The sequence below is a fragment of the Eptatretus burgeri genome, chromosome 5 (genome assembly GCF_056783735.1).
Source record: "Eptatretus burgeri isolate ZD-2024b chromosome 5, Ebu_testis_v1, whole genome shotgun sequence".
NCBI classification, from domain to species: Eukaryota; Metazoa; Chordata; class Myxini; order Myxiniformes; family Myxinidae; genus Eptatretus; species Eptatretus burgeri.
In genome coordinates, this window is record NC_140965.1 from 115467498 (window position 1) to 115488393 (window position 20896).

Genomic DNA, 20896 nt, shown 5'->3' on the forward strand with positions numbered 1-20896 from the left:
TAAACGTTTCAAAAAACAATCAAGAAGCACCTGCAAGTTATTTTGCACTTGGAAACCCACATTATTTCGTGGTATTATTGCATTATTCATTACTCAATGAAATGAAATTCCCGACATATCATGTGATTTATTTGGCAGTTGTCTGGTTCGGCAATAATTCAACTCGGTCATCATTCTGCTGAAAATTAAATCCTCGTATCAGATTATCCGATGATTTTTGACTTGTCAAAACCATTCTGCATATTCATAGTGGTTAGTTTGAAATCGATATGTGATTGAAGGACATGTTATCGGTTGTGGAGGATCATCAATGGACTGTTCAATAAAATTTGAAAATGAAATGTTGTCATTCCATGGTGTTTCACTTTGAAACGCCGTTGGTCATGCCACAGTGCTGTTTCGTCCCCCCCCCCCCCTTCCTGTCCCTTTTGGTAAGGCAGACAAGGATTCTGCACTTTGCTTATTCATGAACATGCAGCCGAGGCTAAAAAAGAGCACACGACGAGATTCAATTCCCCAAGCACGCCTTTTGGAGTGTCTGTTCTCTCTGACCCGTCCCCTCACCGCCCCCCCCCCACCCAACACTCCGACAACTGTTTGACAAACGGGTCTCTCTCACCCTATGTTGACACTTCTCAGGCGACATCTTGACATGCCGGTGAAAAAATATCAGTGGAATGAAAAATAAGTAATGAAAAATAAAATTCCAAATAAAAAAACCTGAAATTTATACTTCATTACACCAGTTGTTGCAAACGGTTATCCTTTGTAATGAAATCTAACCTTTTACAGACGATATATGAACACTGGTGTTCATGAATTTGTTTAAAGTGTAGGATCTGGAGGCCACACAGAAACCACACTGAAATAACAAGCAGTGCTGTTGAGGAATGTCTGAGAAGACCAGACTATATACCATCTCAGACATCAGATTAGAACCAAAAATCAGATTAGACTATATACCAAAACAAATCCCATATTCATTGTAAAGCTCTCAACGGGATCCTCTCATCTCCTATCCCTGTCAAGACTCGAGTGATCCAGGGCAGTGCCTTGGGGCCCAGTCTTGTTCCTGATCTTCATCAATGATATTTCTGATTCCATGGAAAATTCTGCCTATGTTTTTGCTAATTATTCCACCCTCTGCGGTCTAATTTCTTCTTGTTCATACAGGCAGGCAGCAGCATCTTCCCTCTCTGCAGACCTTGATAAAATCAGGAGCTGCTCCAACACTTAGAATATGTCTTTCAACCCCTCAAAATCCCATACACTTACCATCTCTCCGAAAGGACTGTCTGGCAACCACCTCCCCCCCCCCCCGCCGCCTACTTCCTTGAGAAACCCAAACTTCTGGGCCTCACCATTAGCCATGATCTTTATTCGGCAGACCATATTTCCAAGATGGCCTCTAAAGCCAACCACCGACAGGGCTTCCTTTGTCACGTGAGATGTTTCCTTGACCAGTCAAAACTTTTGACGAACTACAATGCCTTAATTTACAACTTTATGGAGTACTGCTGTCCCCTTTGGGCTGCAGCCCCTCCCATAACTTGCCCTTCTCAATGCCATGGAAAGCAAATTCATTGGACCTCCCATGATGAAACTGCGTGTCTAGGCCTGTTATTTTCACATCACAGGTGGATTGGTGGCCTCTATAATGTATAACCTCCTTTTTGTTTTGCACCCTCTGCCCTCTCTTGGCTCTTTCCCTTCCTGGTTTCTGCAGGGCTCACACAGTCTGCAAATAATCCTCTTCTTGGTAAACTCCCAAAATCCAGGCTCACTGCTCACCTCTACTCATTTGTTCCTCTTTTCTCTCGCCTGTAGAATCAACTTCCCCAGTCTGTTCAATCCCATTCTTCCCTCCAGGGCTTCAAGACAACTGTTCACCACGACCTTTTATGTCAGGTTAGGCCAGATCAAAACTGATTTGTTGCAGATACCCAATAAACCTGGACTTTTTCATGGTTGGGTTGTCGGTGACTAAACCGTCTCCCCCCACCAGTTTTCCTGGTGAAGATGGTGTATGGATATGGACACCCAGCAGGATTAAAAATAAAACATGTCAAAGGGTGGAGGAGCTCCTTGTGAGGTTTGAACTCAGGATCCTAACATCTCAAGCCAGTCAGCCTAACCACTAAGCCAACACCAGGCTTAGTACCTCCTGTGAAGCTGCCCTTTGCAGGGCAGCTCACTGGATGACGGAATTGGAGCAAAGCCTTGGGGGCCTTCATTCTTTGATGATGGTAGGAGGAAAAGCATGGGGTCACTTTCTTGAGTTGGGTTGCGGTCGTGTGTGTCAGGATGGTTCTGAGTTGTCGTCCACCAGACGGTGGTCTCGTTAGGTTAACCTGAGGTGTAGTGCCTTTAGGTGCGTGCTTGGAATGTCCCATCCCCAATAGAGGATGATCACCTGTCTCTGCTATCATCTGAGCTACAGTATTTGGACATCGGTATTGCAGCATTTTCTGAGGGTTGGAGACCGGATTGTGGTCCACCATGGGCCTTGGTGTGAGTTTGGTCTGCATGCTGCATGCATGTAATCAAGCTTGTAAGGTGCTTTCCAAGTGGCTTCAGCAATCAAGCAAGCACTCAAACAAAACGGTTGATAAGGAACACCTGGCTTGGCAAGCGATTTGCAACCTGTCATTGTAAACACCACCCGGAGGTGCCTGGAGTGTCAAACAATGTGCAAATTGGACAAATTAACTTCTTTTCTTTTAGTGGTTGGAACTGCTGTTGAAGTCAATTCCACAGTTTAAATTTTTTAATTTGGCTCAGGTCATGAGATTCGAGAGGTTATCACACATGCAGAAATTAAATAAAGAAATGAACACTGGTGTCTCCACTCATTTATAAGCATTGCGATGTATCCAGTGATTTGTAGGTATGAAGATCAGCGATGCATACAGCGAGTCAAAGGCATGAAGCTTTATCGTACAGAAACCGACTGATCCAAGGCAAGGCATTTTTGATCTGATTGAATAAAATGGTGCATTAAGACCCCAAGATGAAAGAGATTTCGTATTGCTCTCCCCTTTGGGCTGGCTCCCTGCTTCACATCTTACACAGCTTGATGCCATTGAAACAAAGACCTTCAATATCATTGGAATCTCTTACGATGAAGCTGAGTCTATGGACCTAACACTTCGCCATCGCTGACAGGTCGGTGGTCTCGCCGTCTTCCGCCTCCTTTCTGGACTTGACCCTCTGCCCCCTTTGTGCTTTGTCACGCCGCCCCCCCCACCCCCAGTATAGTTATGCACCATGATATATAGTCATGGCTTTGTTTATATACCATGATGTATAGTCATGGCTTTATTTAACACCATGACATATCGTCATGGCTTTATTTATACACTGTAATATTGCTATGTTTGTGGGGAAGATGGAGGAATTCCACGGCAAAAGGTAGGATTGTACAGAATAGCATGGTCCATAGATAAACAGAGAACATATCAAGATAATTGAGTAGGGAAAATTGTTAGCTTAAAATTGTTACATGCCACCGCACAGGGGGCGGGGGGGGGGGTGGGTGCTGTGGTAATTAAGTAGGGTTTAAGGATAATTTCTCCCTGTATGTGATTGCCCCCTGCAAACTTTTCCTATGTTTTTTGCATTTACAAGACCGGCGATAAAAAGGAATCACATCCTTAAAACAACAACCGAGCCAAACGTTCCGAGCAGGCAAGAACCCCACCTCCAGGAATGACAACAAGCAAACCACGCCCCTGGAGTGGATGATGGATAGGTGTGAGGTTTGGAGGGGAGGAGAGTTGTGTGAGGTACATGGTGATGACGGAAGGCTCTCGCTCACTGGCTTCTCATCGACACGCCGAAGAAGGCTGCACGATTCTCGTGTTCATGCTGTGTTAATTTTCCCACATGCTGGAACAAGACGCGAGCCATTACTGTTCGGCTGAGTCACGAAGTTGTACGTTTACGAGAGGGACAGGAGAGGAGAAGAAAAACGTGTCTCAGCAATAATTCAGCGTGATCCCATTGTGTGTTCGAGGAGGAAGGGAGGCTGTCCATACGATCAGATCATCAAATTCCAAAAGATAATCTCTGGACGAAGCTAAGTGCCAGAATAAAGGAGGGATTTTGCTTTTGTTTTATCTTTTGCCCTTGTCCGTTTTTGTAACTGTGTGTGGAGGCGCCTCGACTTTAAGCTGTAAATTACCTAATGTTTCGTTAACTTATGCTTTGATTTATTTTCATTGTTATGCTTTGATTTATTCCTCTTATGAATACTTGATTTATGTTCATTAAACCCCTATTTATTAAGATTGCTAAGCCTGGTGTTGGCTCATGGTAAGGTTGGCGGCTTGGTTTCCGAGGGTCCTGAGTTCAAGTCCCATTGGTTGCTGAATTAAAATACACCAGGGGGTTGACTCAGCCTGTCATCCTTCCGAGGTCGGCAAAATGAGCACCAGTATACTGGTAAGGCGGACACTGCATCAGCGGCACAGGCGCATCCCAACCAATGATGCAACCAGCAGCCACAGGCTGCAGTCGATAGAGAGATTAAGATTGCTTGTGTCTTTCTATTCATTGTGGGTTCGAGTGCACACCCTGGTCCTCCATTTTGGTGAACTCATCTGGTATGTGTTTGACGCCTCCCCAATCCCACGTGCACTATAATCTCCAAGCATCATTTGCTCACCCACAAGGAAGAACTGTTCGGCTATCCGTCCAAGTCAGTCTTAACCGGCATGGACACGACAATATATAGTCATGACTTTGTTTATATACCATGACATGTACTCATGGCTTTGTTTATATATCATGTCATATACTCATCGCTTTGTTTATACACCATGTCATATACTCATGGCTTTGTTTGTACACCATGTCATATAGTCATGGCTTTGTTTATATACCATGTCATATACTCATGGATTTGTTTATACACCATGTCATATACTCATGGCTTTGTTTATATACCATGTCATATACTCATGGCTTTGTTTATACACCATGTCAGATAGTCATGGCTTTGTTTATAGACCATGTCATATACTCATGGCTTTGTTTATATACCATGTCATATACTCATGGCTTTGTTTATATACCATGTCATATACTCATGGCTTTGTTTATACACCATGTCATATACTCATGGCTTTGCTTATACACCATGTCATATACTCATGGCTTTGTTTATATACCATGTCATAAACTCATGGCTTTGTTTATACACCATGTCATATACTCATGGCTTTGTTTATACACCATGTCATACAGTCATGGCTTTGTTTATATACTATGTCATATGCTCATGGCTTTGTTTATATACCATGTCATATACTCATGGATTTGTTTATACACCATGTCATATACTCATGGCTTTGTTTATACACCATGACATATACTCATGGCTTTGTTTATACACCATATAATGTAGCCATGGCTTTGTTTATACACAATGACATGTGCTCATGGCTTTGTTTATACACCTTGTCATATACTCATGGCTTTGTTTATACACCATGTCATGTACTCATGGATCTGGTTATACACCATGTCATGTAGTTGTGGCTTTGTTAATACACAATGCAATGTGGTGATGGCTTTGTTTATACACCATGACATATAGTCATGGCTTTGTTAACACACAATGCAATGTGGTGATGGCTTTGTTTATACACCATGACATTTCGTCATGGCTTTGTTTTCCACCCTGCCTTATAGTCATGGCTTTGTTTATGCACCATGCCATATAGTCATGACTTTGTTTATACACCATGAAATATAGTCATGGCTTTGTTTATCCACCATGCCATATCGTCATGTTTTGTTTATACATCATGATATATCGTCATGGCTTTGTTTATACACCATGACATATCGACGTGGCTTTGTTTATACACCATGACATATAGTCATGACTTTGTTTATATACCGTCATATACTCATGGATTTGTTTATACACCATGTCATATACTCATGGCTTTGTTTATACACCATATCATATACTCATGGCTTTGTTTATACACCATGTCATATACTCATGGCTTTGTTTATACACCATGTCATATACTCATGGCTTTGTTTATACACCATGTCATATACTCATGGCTTTGTTTATACACCATGTCATATACTCATGGCTTTGTTTATACACCATATAATGTAGCCATGGCTTTGTTTATACACAATGACATGTAATCATGGCTTTGTTTATACACCATGACATGTAGTTGTGGCTTTGTTTATACACCATGCAATGTAGTGATGGCTTTGTTTCTACACCATCACATGCAGTCATGGCTTTGTTTATACACAATGACATAGAGTCGTAACTTTGTTTACACACCATGACATATCGACGTGGCTTTATTTATACACAATGACATTTAGTCATGTCTTGTTTATACACCATTACATATAGTCATGGCATTGTTTATACACCATGATATATAGATGTGGCTTTGTTTATACACCATGCCATTTAGTCATTGCTTTGTTTATACATCATGACATATAGTCATGGATTGTTTATACACATGTCATATACTCATGACTTTGTTTATATACCATGTCATATTCTCATGGCTTTGTTTATACACCATGTCATATACTCATGGCTTTGTTTATACACCATATAATGTAGCCATGGCTTTTTTATACACAATGACATGTACTCATGGCTTTGTTTATACACTAGGACATGTAGTTGTGGCTTTGTTTATACACAATGACATGTACTCATGGCTTTGTTTATACACCATGACATATAGTCGTGGCTTTGTTCATACACAATGACATATAGTCGAAACTTTGTTTATACACCATGACATATCGACGTGGCTTTGTTTATACACAATGCCATTTAGTCATGGCTTTGTTTATACACCATTACATTTCGTCATGGCTTTGTTTGTACAACATGACATATAGTCATGGTATTGTTTATGCACCATGATATATAGATGTGGCTTTGTTTATACACCATGCCATCTAGTCATGGCTTTGTTTATACACCATGCCATCTCGTCATTGCTTTGTTTATAAACCATGCCATATAATCATGGCTTTGTTTATACACCATGACATATACTCATGGATTTGTTTCTACACCATGTCATATACTCATGGCTTTGTTTATATTCCATGTCATATACTCATGGCTTTGTTTATATTCCATGTCATATACTCATGGCTTTGTTTATACACCATGTTATGTACTCATGGCTTTGTTGATATACCATATCATATACTCATGGCTTTGTTTATATACCATGTCATTTACTCATGGATTTGTTTATACACCATGTCATATACTCATGGCTTTGTTTATACATGATGCAATGTTGTCATGGCTTTGTTTATACACCATGTCATATACTCATGGCTTTGTTTATACACCATGGCATATAGTCATGGCTTTGTTTATACACCATGACATATAGTCATGGCTTTGTTTATACACCATGGCATATAATCATGGCTTTGTTTATACACCATGGCATATAGTCATGGCTTTGTTCATACACCATGACATATCATCATGGCTTTGTTTGTACACCATGACATATCGTCATGGCTTTGTTTATCGACCATGACATATAGTCATGGCTTTGTTTATACACCATGATGTGTCATCATGGCTTTGTTTGTACACCATGACATTTCGTCATGGCTTTGTTTGTACACAATGACATATAGTCATGGCTTTGTTTATACACCATGACATATCATCATGGCTTTGTTTGTACACCATGACATCTATATTTATGGCTTTGTTTATACACCATGATATATAGTCATGGCTTTGTTTATAGACCATGACATAGAGTCATGGCTTTGTTTATAGACCATTACATATAGTGATGGCTTTGTTTATACACCATGACATATCATCATGGCTTTGTTTGTCCACCATGACATATAGTCATGGCTTTGTTTATACACCATAATATATAGTCATGGCTTTTTTTTATAGACCATGACATATAGTCATGACTTTGTTTATACACCATGACATATAGTCATGACTTTGTTTATACACCATGGCATATAGTCATGGCTTTGTTTATGCACCACAATAATGTTGTGGCATGATAATGGTGCGACACTCTACAAGCCAAGAGCGACAGCGCCAATCACCGAGTGAGAGCGACACTGACTGAGCCGAACAAGGGGTCACAGCCACCAAGCCCGAGCCAAGTGAGCAGTTTCCGAATCATTGCCGAGAAGTTGTCGGCTCATCGCCGTTCGCCTTCCACTCCATTCCACAGCCAATACCCATTACCATTAGCATTTACAGATTCTCTCAAACGCCATTTTTAAGCTATCCTCTCACATATCTGTCTCTCTAATCTACTGTCTTGTCTGCTGTAGACGCAAATTACAAAAAAGCAATTACAGATACAGACTCCTCCTTCTGCATTACATTTGCACTACATTTGCACTCCATTTGCACATCCCACTCATGCACCAGAGACACCCCCAGTTTTCTTCCGTCTTCCCACTTACTAAGCAACTGGAAAGTGCAGGTCCGTCGGCCGGGCCAGGTATTGAACAAGGTCGAACACCCCTGAACTGCATCTCCTCTTTCTTGCTTTCTAATTTCCTCGGGTGTGTGTCTGATGGCGCCTGTAATGTTCGCATAAGATAAGAATATGTAAGTTCTTTATATCGGTTTAGCTCTGCCCTCTGTCTTCTTTTTGTATATGACTGCATTTATTTTGCAGCACCCCACAAATTCTTGCTTTCCCTGCTGTACATTTTATGGAATTAAATCCTTTTAATTGCTACACATACATATCCTCGCCCTTATAAGTAAATTGCTGATGTATGTTACAAATGTATCCAGCCCGTTTCGGCTTTTCCTTCATTGGTCCAGCATGGTCCGCACATGAGTTTAGCGGGGAAGTTCTGCCCTATTAATTTGCTCTTGTTAGCCAGCGCACACTCACTATCGCTTGGCAGTAATCCGGGTGAGTGCTGAGGGCACGAGATCCTCCTTGGTTTGGCGGTCCACTGGTAAGGTACCACACGAGGTAGTGTAACGATGCTAGGATTGGCAGTGCCAATCGGCGTTCATGGTTGCGAGGCAACCCACCGGTTAGTTATTTGTGCCTGGTGGCCTCAGGACTGGGCGTTCGGGAGGGACCCAGGTGCTTCCCCTTGTGGCAAGCCTCAAACCCTGAGTCTGCAACAATATGTAGTAATGGTTTTGTTTATATAACGTGATATATAATCAAGGCTTTGTTTACACACCATGATATATAGTAATAGCTTTGTTTATATACCATGGTATATAGTCATGGCTTTGTTTATCTACCATGGTACATAGTATTGGTTTTGTTTATACGAGTGCAGGCCCGTAGGTGCGGGCCCGTAGGTGCAGCTTCGTTCCTTCACTCTCATAAATGACGACTGGATTGGGGCATTATTCCAATTCGATCGGATTGACCGTATCATAAATGGCCATAACTTGCGAAACACCTGGGAAACATACTCAGGTCCCCAGCGTCAATTGTGACGTCATATCAAACGAAGAAGAAGAATTGTGATGCCCCCCCCTCACTCTCCCCCTCGCTCCCCCCTCTCTCCCCCCTCTCTCATCACCTCTCTCCCCCCTAGTGTCACCCCTCCTCTCTCCTCCCTCCTCTCTCGCTCCTCTCTCCCACCCCCACTCTCACCCCCCTCTCACACCCCCTCTCCCACCCCCTCTCTCGCCCCTCCCCTCTCGAATTGTGACGCCCATTCTCTCTCATCCCTTCTCTCTCGCCCCCCCCCAAAACCTTGGGATTAATTAATAATTTGAACAATTAATTCAAACCTTGGGAAAACACAGCTTTCAAACCTTGGGAAGCAGCTGAAACGGATGAAGAACGATACCAAACCTTGAAAAGGCACATTTTTCCCAGTGTCAATTGTGACGTCATAGCAAACGAAGACGAAGAAGAATTGTGACGTCAATAGTGCAAAAAAAAACATTAATTGTGACGTCATTTGTGATGTCATAGCACCGTGTCTTGTCATTGGTTGACAGATAAATGGCCGTAACTTGGGAACCGCTTGTCCGATTAATATCAAACCTTGAAAAGGCACATACTAAGGTCCCCAGCGTCGATTGTGACGTCATTCGTGACGTCATAGTGCCGTGTCTTGTCATTGGTTGACAGATAAATGGCCGTAACTTGGGAACCGCTTGTCCGATTAATATCAAACCTTGAAAAGGCACATACTCTGGTCCCCAGCGTCGATTGTGACATCATTCGTGATGTTATAGCACCGTGTCTTGTCATTGGTTGACAGATAAATGCCCAGAACTTGGGAACCGCTTGTCCGATTAATATCAAACCTTGAAAAGGCACATACTCAGGTCCCCAGCGTCAATTGTGACGTCATACCAAACGAAGAAGAAGAAGAATTGTGACGTCAATCATGCAAAAAATAAAAATAAATAAATAAACATTAATTGTGATGTCATTCATGATGTCAGAGCACTATGTCCTGTCATTGGTTGACAGATAAATGGCCTAACTTGGGAACCGCTCGTCCGATTAATATCAAACCTTGAAAAGGCACATCCGCCGGTCCCCAGCAATGTTCCTGGCAAGTTTCAATCAGATTGGATCGTCAATCGTGCAAAAAAAGAAAAAGAATTAATAAATAAACATTAATTTTGACGTCATTCGTGACGTCATAGCACCATGTCTTGTCATTGTTTGACAGATAAAGGCCGTAACTTGGGAACCGCTCATGCGATTAATATCAAACCTTGAAAAGGCACATCCGCGGGTCCCCAGCAATATTCCTGGCAAATTTCAATCAGATCGGACCGTCAATCATGCAAAAAAAATTATAATAATAAATACTATGGTGTATAATCATGTCTTTGTTTATATATCATTTATATTGTTGTGGATCTACAAAAACGCATGCCTCTCAGGCAATGGCACCCAACATACAGTGATCCCCAGACAGTTATTTTGTTCGTCTTCGTGTAGTTAGACCTCCCCTCATGTCTGGTGGGTTAACGGGACGAAGTGTGTTGTGTGGGTCTCATAGTCCATTAACTATCTCTATCTCATATTCTGATTTCTACTCCAACCCTTTCCTTTCAGCCATGGTACAAAACAAGCAAACAAGCACACACAACATTCAATATGCGATTGATAATAAGCACACCACGATGCCTCCTGTGGCTCAGAACCACTGCACTCCCTCCACTATACACTACACAACCCACGCATGGGCATCATGCGCCATTATTTCGTTAAAATCTGCACGCCGATTTCCAACTGGCATCTCACCTTGCTTCGCACTTCGCTCACCAAACCTCACCACTTCCACCACAAATGCCTCCCGCACATGGGAACAATATTCCTGCATTCCCTCGTACCACTACATCGCTACAATTCGCCAGTCTATATAGAGAAGTACTGCACGACTCAGGCTGTCCTCAGCACCGCGCGATGCTGGGCCAAGCAACAGACATGCGTAGCTCGACCACATCTCGCTGGGGATGTCCTGGGTGAGCACACGGAATTGATACGATCCTCAACCAGTCGCTAGACCACGGCAAGACAGGGGCAAAGAGGAGGGGTCACAAGAAGGGTGATCCCGGAGTTTGGGACGGGGCCCAGGTGTGCATTTTGGCTCATGAGAGGGGGCCCGTGAGTGGTGGGGAAAGTCCGTTGCTATTCGACATTCAGACTGCACTCGGAGCACGTTCAGGGCCTCACGGAGCTGGCTGCTGGCTCACAGAGCATACCCTATGTTGAGTCAGGAGCTTAAACCCATGCCGAAACGGATGGGCAACTGAGACAATTTCCGGTCCCAGAGCCTGGCAGGACATGGCTAGGGCCGCTGTGGCCCAATAGAGAAGCAGGATTCAGGTCACTGCGCGTCGCCTTGGGTGACCACCCCACCCTTCGCCCGGGGCTTATAAAAGGGAGAGCGCGGAGCTGTTAGCTCTCTTCTCTTCATTGCCTCTTCTTCACAGCCTTCCCAACTCTGGTTCATCACTCGCTGCCCCGTTATTGGTGTGCAATTGCCAGGACATGGTTCTTCTTGAGAGCCTGATCCGGTGTGACTGCCGAGACTACCTGCCATGCTGTTAACGTTCCGTCACCCCCCATGCAGCCAGATGGACCAGTGCGGAGTGCACGTTGCCACGATCCCTGGCAAAGTGATTAAGTAGGAGATAACGTGCCACATATCGAGGCGGAGCATCCTACAGAGGCACATGCTACACAAACAAACCTTTACACGGCTAGGTTAGGAATCTTTCACCTCATGCATCTTCTCTCCTCTCTCTCTCTCTATCCACCTCTTTATCCCGTCTTCTTTGGACGAACAAAGAGCATCATTACTGACTCGCAATCCCATTTTCTTCTGGCACGACACTGCACCCCCCACATTGCACTACACCACATCTCCCACTCCCACACCTGAGACACCACCAGTATTCCTCACACCTACTTCTCCCTAAGCGTTCTTGGTTGTGTTGGTCTGCTGACCGTGCCAGGTATTGGGAGGCCATTTATCCTCATCTAATATTTTTCTCTCTGGGCTATATCTAATTCCTCGGGTGTGTGTGGGTGTGTGTGTGTGTGTGTGGGGGGGGGGTGCGTGTGTGTGTGTGTGTGTGTGTGGGGGGGTGCGTGTGTGTGTGGGGGAGGGGTGTGTCTGTGTGGGGGGTGCGTGTGTTTGTGTGTGTGTGTGTCTGTGTGTGGGGGGTGCGTGTGTGTGTGTGTGTGTGTCTGTGTGTGTGTGGGGGGTGCGTGCGTGTGTGTGTGTGTGTGTGTGTGTGTGTGTGTGTGTGTGTGTGTGTGTGTGTGTGTGTGTGTGTGTGTGTGTGTGTGTGTGTGTGTGTGTGTGTGTGTGTGTGTGTGAGAGAGAGATGGCACCTGTCCTAGTTTCAGTTAAGATTGTGTAAGTTATAATGGGATAACTCTGCTCTGTGTCTTCTTTTGTAAGATTGCTTGTCCTTTTCCACACCCTACGAATTCCTTGCTATCCCCTGCTGTACATACAAATAAACCCCATTCAATGTGCCACATACCTTTCATCCCCATTGTGTATAAATGCTTTGTATAGAAATGTTCCCAGCTCGTTTTTGTCTTTTCCTCCAGTGGTCCAGCATGGTTCGCAGCCTAGTTTAACTGGGACGTTATCCCCCAACGATCTGTTTCCTAGCCGGTTCGTGCTTGGCAGTTCCGCTCGACTGCATCTGATCTGGTAAGGTGAAACGGTTTGAGCAAGTGCGGACCGAGGGCGTGTCTCCCGGTAATTAGATCACGTGACCTTGAGGTAAACTATATTCATTAGACGGAGGACCCTAAGTCATGTGGTCGAGTTATTGGTGTTCACAGTCGATTCGCGACCCACTGCGTCACAAAGTTATTTGTGTGCAACGGCCTGCGATTCCAGAGAGTCTGGTGGGAACCCATGGTAGCTCACCCCTCGTGGTCTTCGGCCCTGACCCCTGATACACAACAATATATAGGATGGCTTTGTTTATATACCATGGTGTATAGTCAAGTATTTGTTCATTTACTATGATATATAGTCAAGTATTTGTTTATATACCATTGTGTTGAGTTATGGCCTTCTTTATAGAGCTCTTTACTTCTTCGGGTTCCTTCTTGGTCTTCTATTTTATTATGTTTGTGCCATATCCTGATGCTGTGTGGCCTGTGCTTCCCTGCTGACAGACCCCTGGTTGCTTGTACATGTTGATGCGTTTGAACCTGGGGAGTAACTGCCGAAATTTATCTGTCTGGGTTCTTCCCGACATCTTTGTTCTTTGTTCCTTTCACATTTCTTTCTAATTATTTTTACTTTTTTTTCCACAATTCTATTTATTCATTCTTATTCTTTCTTTTTCTTCTCCTTCATCTCTTTTCCTCTCTCTTTCTCTCTTTCGTTATCCATATCTCTGAGGAGAAGTGAATTCTTGCAGAAATTTTTCTGCAAGGCTCACTTGGCTGCACCTGGATGGATTTGAGGGTTGAGGAGTTGCGGCTGAAACCCAAATCCTATCCAGGTTCCTCCTGATGACTCCATCTTTGCTCTTCACTTCTTCTGGTTCCTTCTTGGTCTTCCATTTCAATATATAGTGAAAGATGGGCAGTTTCTTTTGTGTTTTACAAATGCGTGACAGATGGTGTCGGATACCGTTAAGCTTAGACAATTAATCATTGGAGCATCGAAATAAATGCTTGAGGATGGAAAAGTAAGACTTCTAAACACACTCAATGAGCCAGTATGTTTGATATAATTGGTCCATAATTTTAAACTAACCACGTTCCATTTACTTGGACATGAATTTAATGAATTTTATCACACACACACACTTTTTTCCCAAATGTCACCCTCCTTCCTCTACCTGGGTCTCTCTCATTGCCCCACCAGACGCCCATTGGAGTAATTGAAAAGCGTGAAGCTCGCTCCTCGTTCGAGGTCATCCTGTGCACTCTTTTGTCCTATTAAGAGACATTACTAATTGCCAGCCTCTGCCTCTGAATTGTCATGGAAATCGCAAAGCAATCGCTAACATATGTTAATACCCACTGTCCGCTTTCACTGTGCGATTGGTGTGTTCACCAGAAGGAACCTTGTCTCACACATTGGATATAACTTTGGTTTTTTATACATTTCGAACAGTTGGCTGACATTACTTCGTGATATTTATTACCGTATGCAAGCCTACACGTGACATCTAGATTTGTGTTCACCTTGTATCAGCAAAATATCAAAACAAGTTTTTCATGAAGACATTTAAAAACACAATTTTGTCTTTGGGAAGGTTGGAAAGAGAAGTGCATGTACTTTTATTACTGCAGATAAGGAGGTGTACACACTGCAGAAGAACTCCCCCCCCCCCCAACAAGGTAGAATTATCTATCAGCAATGTACAGGTCTGCACACGCACTCACACGTGAACCAGTCAAGGATTGTTAAACGAGCTCAAATGTCCTCAAGGGAATGGTTCGGAGAGAGTAGCAGGGAGGGTTCATCGTGGGCAGATATCATAGCACAGAGGTATAATTCCTCGAGGCACCTTAGGTAAAAAGCGTTCCAATGCCGATGACGTCCATTGCCAGCAAAATAGGAACAGAATGCCGCATCTCCGATCCTAAAGTAGTCCCCACTTTTTTCCTCCCAACTCATCTTTCCCCTCGTGTGTGTGCGGTGCTGCCACGAAGATGGCAACCTCCCACCGTCGCTGGTCCACAGCTCAGACCAATTACTGTGCTTATCGTTTCCAGTGGGTCCAGCCACTAGTACACCTCATTGTTGCAGCAGTGAGAGAATCTTCCCTGGAACTCCGCTGCAGGTGACAATATTGATTTCAACAGCCATGGCATCACTAGCTCGGGACCAAGCGGATGCTGAAGGGAGGTGGGAGAAGGGAGTGAACCTTGACACGCATTGGGCAAGCTCATCTTAATTATCCTCTCAGTGGTCCTTTCACCTTATCTTACCTGACCATCACTTATTTGATATGAAGGACAGATCATGCTGACGTCCTTCATCTTGTTTATTTTGATGATATCCCTCAGCCTAGTGTTGCCTGGTGTTGCCTGGTGTTTGCTTAATGGTTAGGGGGCAGTGGGCTTTGGATCCTAGGGTCCTGAGTTCAAATCCCGCTCAGCTGTTGAATTAATACCAAGTGGGGTTAACTCGGCCTGTCATCCTTCCGATGTCAGCAAAATGAGTACCAGCATGCTGGTATACCATGTCGGAGTGGTGACCCGTCCAGAATTGTGCCCAATAGCCTAGGAGACTGCCTAAGTAGCACCAACACTCTGTACAGGGTATGGTCCCAATCTCCTCCTCCTCCTCCTTGGGATCTTATATTAGGCTACTGAGTTTGAGCCCTGTTGTCTGCTGAATTAACACCAGGTGGGGTTGATTCGGCCTGTCGTCCTTCTGAGGTCAGTGAAATGAGTACCAGTGTACTGGTATAAGGGCATGGTGTCAACACCATAGTTGTGCCCCAACAAAATGATGGCTACCTGGCAGCTAAGCTGCCATATGCAAGAACAAGAGTCACATCCATAATGTAGATTAAGTCTTTAGCTTGATGGATTAATTTAATCTGGTGTTCGTAGAGTGCAGGCATGATGGGTTGATTGGCCTCCTCCTGCTAAAAGGTTCCTTGTTGTGAGATAACTTCATCCACACACAACACTGCCTTCCATCAATGCACAAAATAGGATGATTTTAACTAAACACCAAGTTATGATGATAAATTAGAACGGCACTCAACAGAGCACTTCCCTCCACCAGGCTGAATAGTTTGTTTTGTTGCCCACTGATTGGCCAGATCTGCATCCGTAAATTAACAAAAATATCATCGGCTTGTTTCTGTCACCGACCCAACTCATCCACCAAGTTTTTTCAGAATCCGTCCATAATGTTTTGAGATATCCTGCTCACAGACAGATGTACTGTTCGCTTTCACACTGAATAGAAACTCATGGTATATATTTTGTTTTGGGGAAGCGTGTGCGTGCGTGCATGCATGCGTGCGTGCGTGTCACCATCTTTCTCAGAGATGGCTAAACGGATCTTCATCAAACTTTGAGGGGTTCATCAGTAAGTGCTGGTGGATATTTTAGGCAAAAATATTGTTGCGGCCAGGTGCCGGGGTGAGAAGACCACTTGGGAGGGAAGCTATCTCGGGTTCTCACCAGACTCCCCGGAATCACAGGCTGTCACACACGGATAACTCCGTGACGTGGCAGATCGGATAACTCCACGTGCCTTAGGGTCCTCCGTCTAAGGTTTATCCGGTTACCTAAAAATAATCACGTGATCTAATTACCGGGAGACACGCCTTGTCCAAACCGGGTCACCTTAACGGATCAGATGCAGCCGAGCGACACTGCCAAGGAACGTAACGGCTAAAAGAACGGATCTTTGGAAATAAAGTCCCAGCTTGGCTTGGATATGGACCATGCAGGATCAATTAAGGAAAAGACAAAAACGAGCTGGGGACATTTCTACATCAGCATTTATTACAGGCAGGCGAGGAAAAATATGTGGCACAGTGAAGGTAGTTTATTGTTGTGTGTAAGGCAGGGATAGAAAGAAATGTGTGGTGTGTCAACAAAACAAGCAACATACTAAAGCAGATACAGAGCAGACCTACACCGATATATCTTCTGCAATCTTAACTTATAGCTAGGATTGATGCCATTACATTCACACACACACACACACAAACAAAACCCGAAAAGAGGAGTTAATTTGAAAAAAGGAGGGGAGATGAGGCTAAGGGTCTCGTAATACCTTGCACGGTTGACTGACCGTGTCACCCAGTACGTTTAGGGGGGACGCTCCGCTGAACGATCCCTCCTTGAGAGTTGGCACGTCGACTCCTGCTTGGCTACGGCGCCGGCGCAGCATCTTTGCCAATCCAGAGAATATGCGAGACCATCAGGCGTGAGAGAGGGATTTTAGGTGGATCCATGTGAGTGGGTTGTCCAGCGGCGAGAGGCGGGCGGAGAAGGTGGGTGGGTGAAGCCGGCGGCGGGGGAGTGGAGATTCTATAGTTGACTACAGAAGGCAACCTTCAAATCTGGGAGAACTGAAACAGTTTTCACAACAAGAGTGGGCCATCCTGCCAGTAGAGAGGTGTAGGAAGCTCATTCCTGGCTATAGGAAGTGCTTGACCGCAGTTATTTTGTCCAAAGGCTGTGATACCAAATATTGAGTCGAGGGTGTCAACAATGCCATTTATTAGATCCTCGTGGAGGATCTCTAAGTCTGACTCACGTTGTTGTTCTTCATCTTCTTCTTGTGGACTTTTTTGTTTCACAGCCCACAGTTTTCATCGAAACTTCCTGAAACTTGGCGTATATATGTAAAAATACCCTGCGCAGACAGTAACCATCTCCGATTTTGACAATTCCTCCTCGAAAAAAAAGTTATGACGTCAAAATATCTCCGCTAATGGAAATCGCCTAAAACATTACCTCCGAAACTCGACAAGCTTTGTGAATTTTGCTCGCGGGAATCGAACAGGGCATCAGCAGAGATGAATTGCCGCACATATGATACATCACTATGACGTCATATCAATTTTTATGACGTCATTCCTATTTTTTGACATTTTTTATTTCACAACCCAGAGTTTTCATCGGATCTTCGTGAAACTTGCCATGTATATGCAGAAATCCCACGCGCAGGCAGTAACCATCTCCGATTTTGGAAATTCTTCCTCGAAAAAAAAGTTGACGTCATAATATCGCCGCTAATGGAAATCGCCTCGACCATTATCTCCGAAACTAGGCAAGCTGTTTGAATTTTGTTTGCGGGAATCAAGCTGGGCATTAGCACAGATAATTTATCACAAACCTGATACATCACAATGACGTCATATTCGTTTTTATGACGTCATCATTAAGAGGACGAGGATCTTAGCTCATTTGAGCTTGTTTTTATTTCCTGATTAAAAAGGATATATTAAGTTCTGAATCAAAAATAAAGGTTCAGTAATATTAACAGTGAATAAAGAGTTGTGGAGACAAAATATTTTTGTCAATTTAAACTTTTTTTTCGAAAATTGTGAGTTATTTGAAAAAACAGTGCAAGGGTGCCAATATTTTTGGCCACAACAGTGTGTGAAAGGTAATATTTAATGATCCCCGACCCCATTCCTTCGCGCGAAAAGAGAAGTGTTTGAGACACTCACAAAAACCTTCTTCAAAATGCCAACAGGATTAGCAGAGCACTGGGCAATGCCAGGTACCCCTGCTGGTGGTATATAAATAAAGCCATGACTATATCATGATACATAAACAAAGCCTTGCCTTGACTCGAGTGGGGGGGGAGAGGGTGACCCCCAGCAGCATTGGATGCCACGACAGAGCAGGTAAGAACCTGTAACAAGTGCCATACCACCCAGCCATGATTTTGTGAACATGCACAGAGCGGAAATTTGAGGGCCAGGGCCAAATTGATGGAGCACCAAACATGCAAAGCAGTGGGTAAATTGGTTGTATAGAACCATACTAGTTGTGGTGGGGGGTAGTTGAAGTTAACGGGGGAATGATTTTGTGTTAATGGTAGGACAGAATAGGGATGCTTCCTCCTTCACACCATTGATGTGGGTTGCCGCCAACGCCTTTTATATCATTTTTCACTGCCTAGTAAATCAGATCTCTGCAAGCGCTTCACTATCAATCTCGAGGTTACCAAGCATGTCCAGATTTCCTCCCAGAAGATAGCTTAGTTTGGTGGGATTAGCAGGACATAGATATAGAATAGAGGGATTAGTGGGGCAGCCAGTGTAGAGCAAGGTTTGGCCTGAATCTGGCAACCCCATCTGCTGCTGCAACACACTCCTGTCACCATGATGACATCTGCTGTGTTTGTCACAACATCTGCTGCCATGCCACCATCCAGCTTTGCCACTTGCCGATCGAGCCATGTTATATCTGCTAAGCTATGGTATATTTGACTGTCAGCAATGCCATTTGACCTGCCACTTGTTACCTGCTGTGTTTTTCTTCATGGGCCATAAAGGCCAAAGACCATTGTGTCAAGGCCACGTGGGCCGAGTGTTATTTGTATGGGGCATGAGAGCCATTTTATTTTGTTTATTGAACCACCTGGACCAAGACGACCCGGTGAAGACCATATGGGCCCGTCTCAGCATTGTTGGCAGGCCATTCGGCTCAAATAACTCAAGTAGTGGAGGGGCCAATTCCGCCAGGGGGAGCACCGGGTGCTGAAAGTCCCTGTAGTCACACTTGTATTGCCGGGGACCAGGGTCTTGAAAGACAGCATTGAGTGATAGGTTTGATACCGGGTAGGGGGGCCCGCACTTCATGAACTTCAAAGACTCAGAGCTAGAATAAGAAGAGCCCTCCTGGTACATCCACCTTCATCCCAACCACATTATTTCAAAATTATATCAGGTTTTAGAATTGATTTAGTATGTTTGTTAGTGGATGAATGCATAGGATTAGCGGAGCGATACATTAGACTTGGGTTGAATGCTGTTTCAAATTTTGTGCATGCAGGTTTTCAGACTGGGGTGGGGAGTTGTCTTTGTATAGTGAATGGGATCATGTCCTGTTGTTCCTCCTTCTGAGGTGAGGGTGATTTTGTGGACCTTGAGGGTTAATAATACTGACTGTAGAGCAGTTATTTCCTTTAAAAAGTGTGGATCGTAAGTGCGAAGCAACTAATTGCGTTATTAGGTATGTATAAGTCACGTATATTCCGAGTAAGACGATGTCCACCCATCCCAATGCCTGTGTCTAAAATTAAGAACCCATTTGATGCCATTTGTCCTGTTTTACCCCCTGTAATCAGTCTTAAATGTCTGTGTTACATTTTCACTCGGCCAGCGGCGTTAGTATTGGCAGATAAAGCGGCATCACCATCATGACCGGTCCAACATCATCTTAGTACATCAGGGTGAGGGGTTTCAGAGGGGTCGCTCCGCCCCAGACCGGCCGTTGGCCCGGTCTAGAATCTGATTGTTTTTGAGAGGGGAGGGGCGTGCATGATGCGTCATTTGTGACGTACAGCCCTGCTGGCATAAAAGGCGGAGCGATGGCAAAAACCACAGGATATCCTCCGGAGCTGCAAGAAACAAAGATGTGCTATAAACAGCTCATGCTCATCGAAGCTGTGCTGTTATGACAAAACTTGGGAGATGAGTTGGGAGGTGACAAGAACAAGCTGATTTGACTTTGGTGAAGGTCCAGATGCAGATGTGGCCAATCAGTAGGAGACACACTGGACATCGTTCAGCCTGGTGGAGGTATGTGGTCTATCGAGTGCCGTTTTAATTTTGGTTCTCGTTCCGATTCTTCTGGGGTTTTTTAATATATTTTTTAACTGCCTCGTATGTCTTGTATCGGGGTTTACAATATGGGCACTATGGGGACTTTCAGGAAGGAAAGCA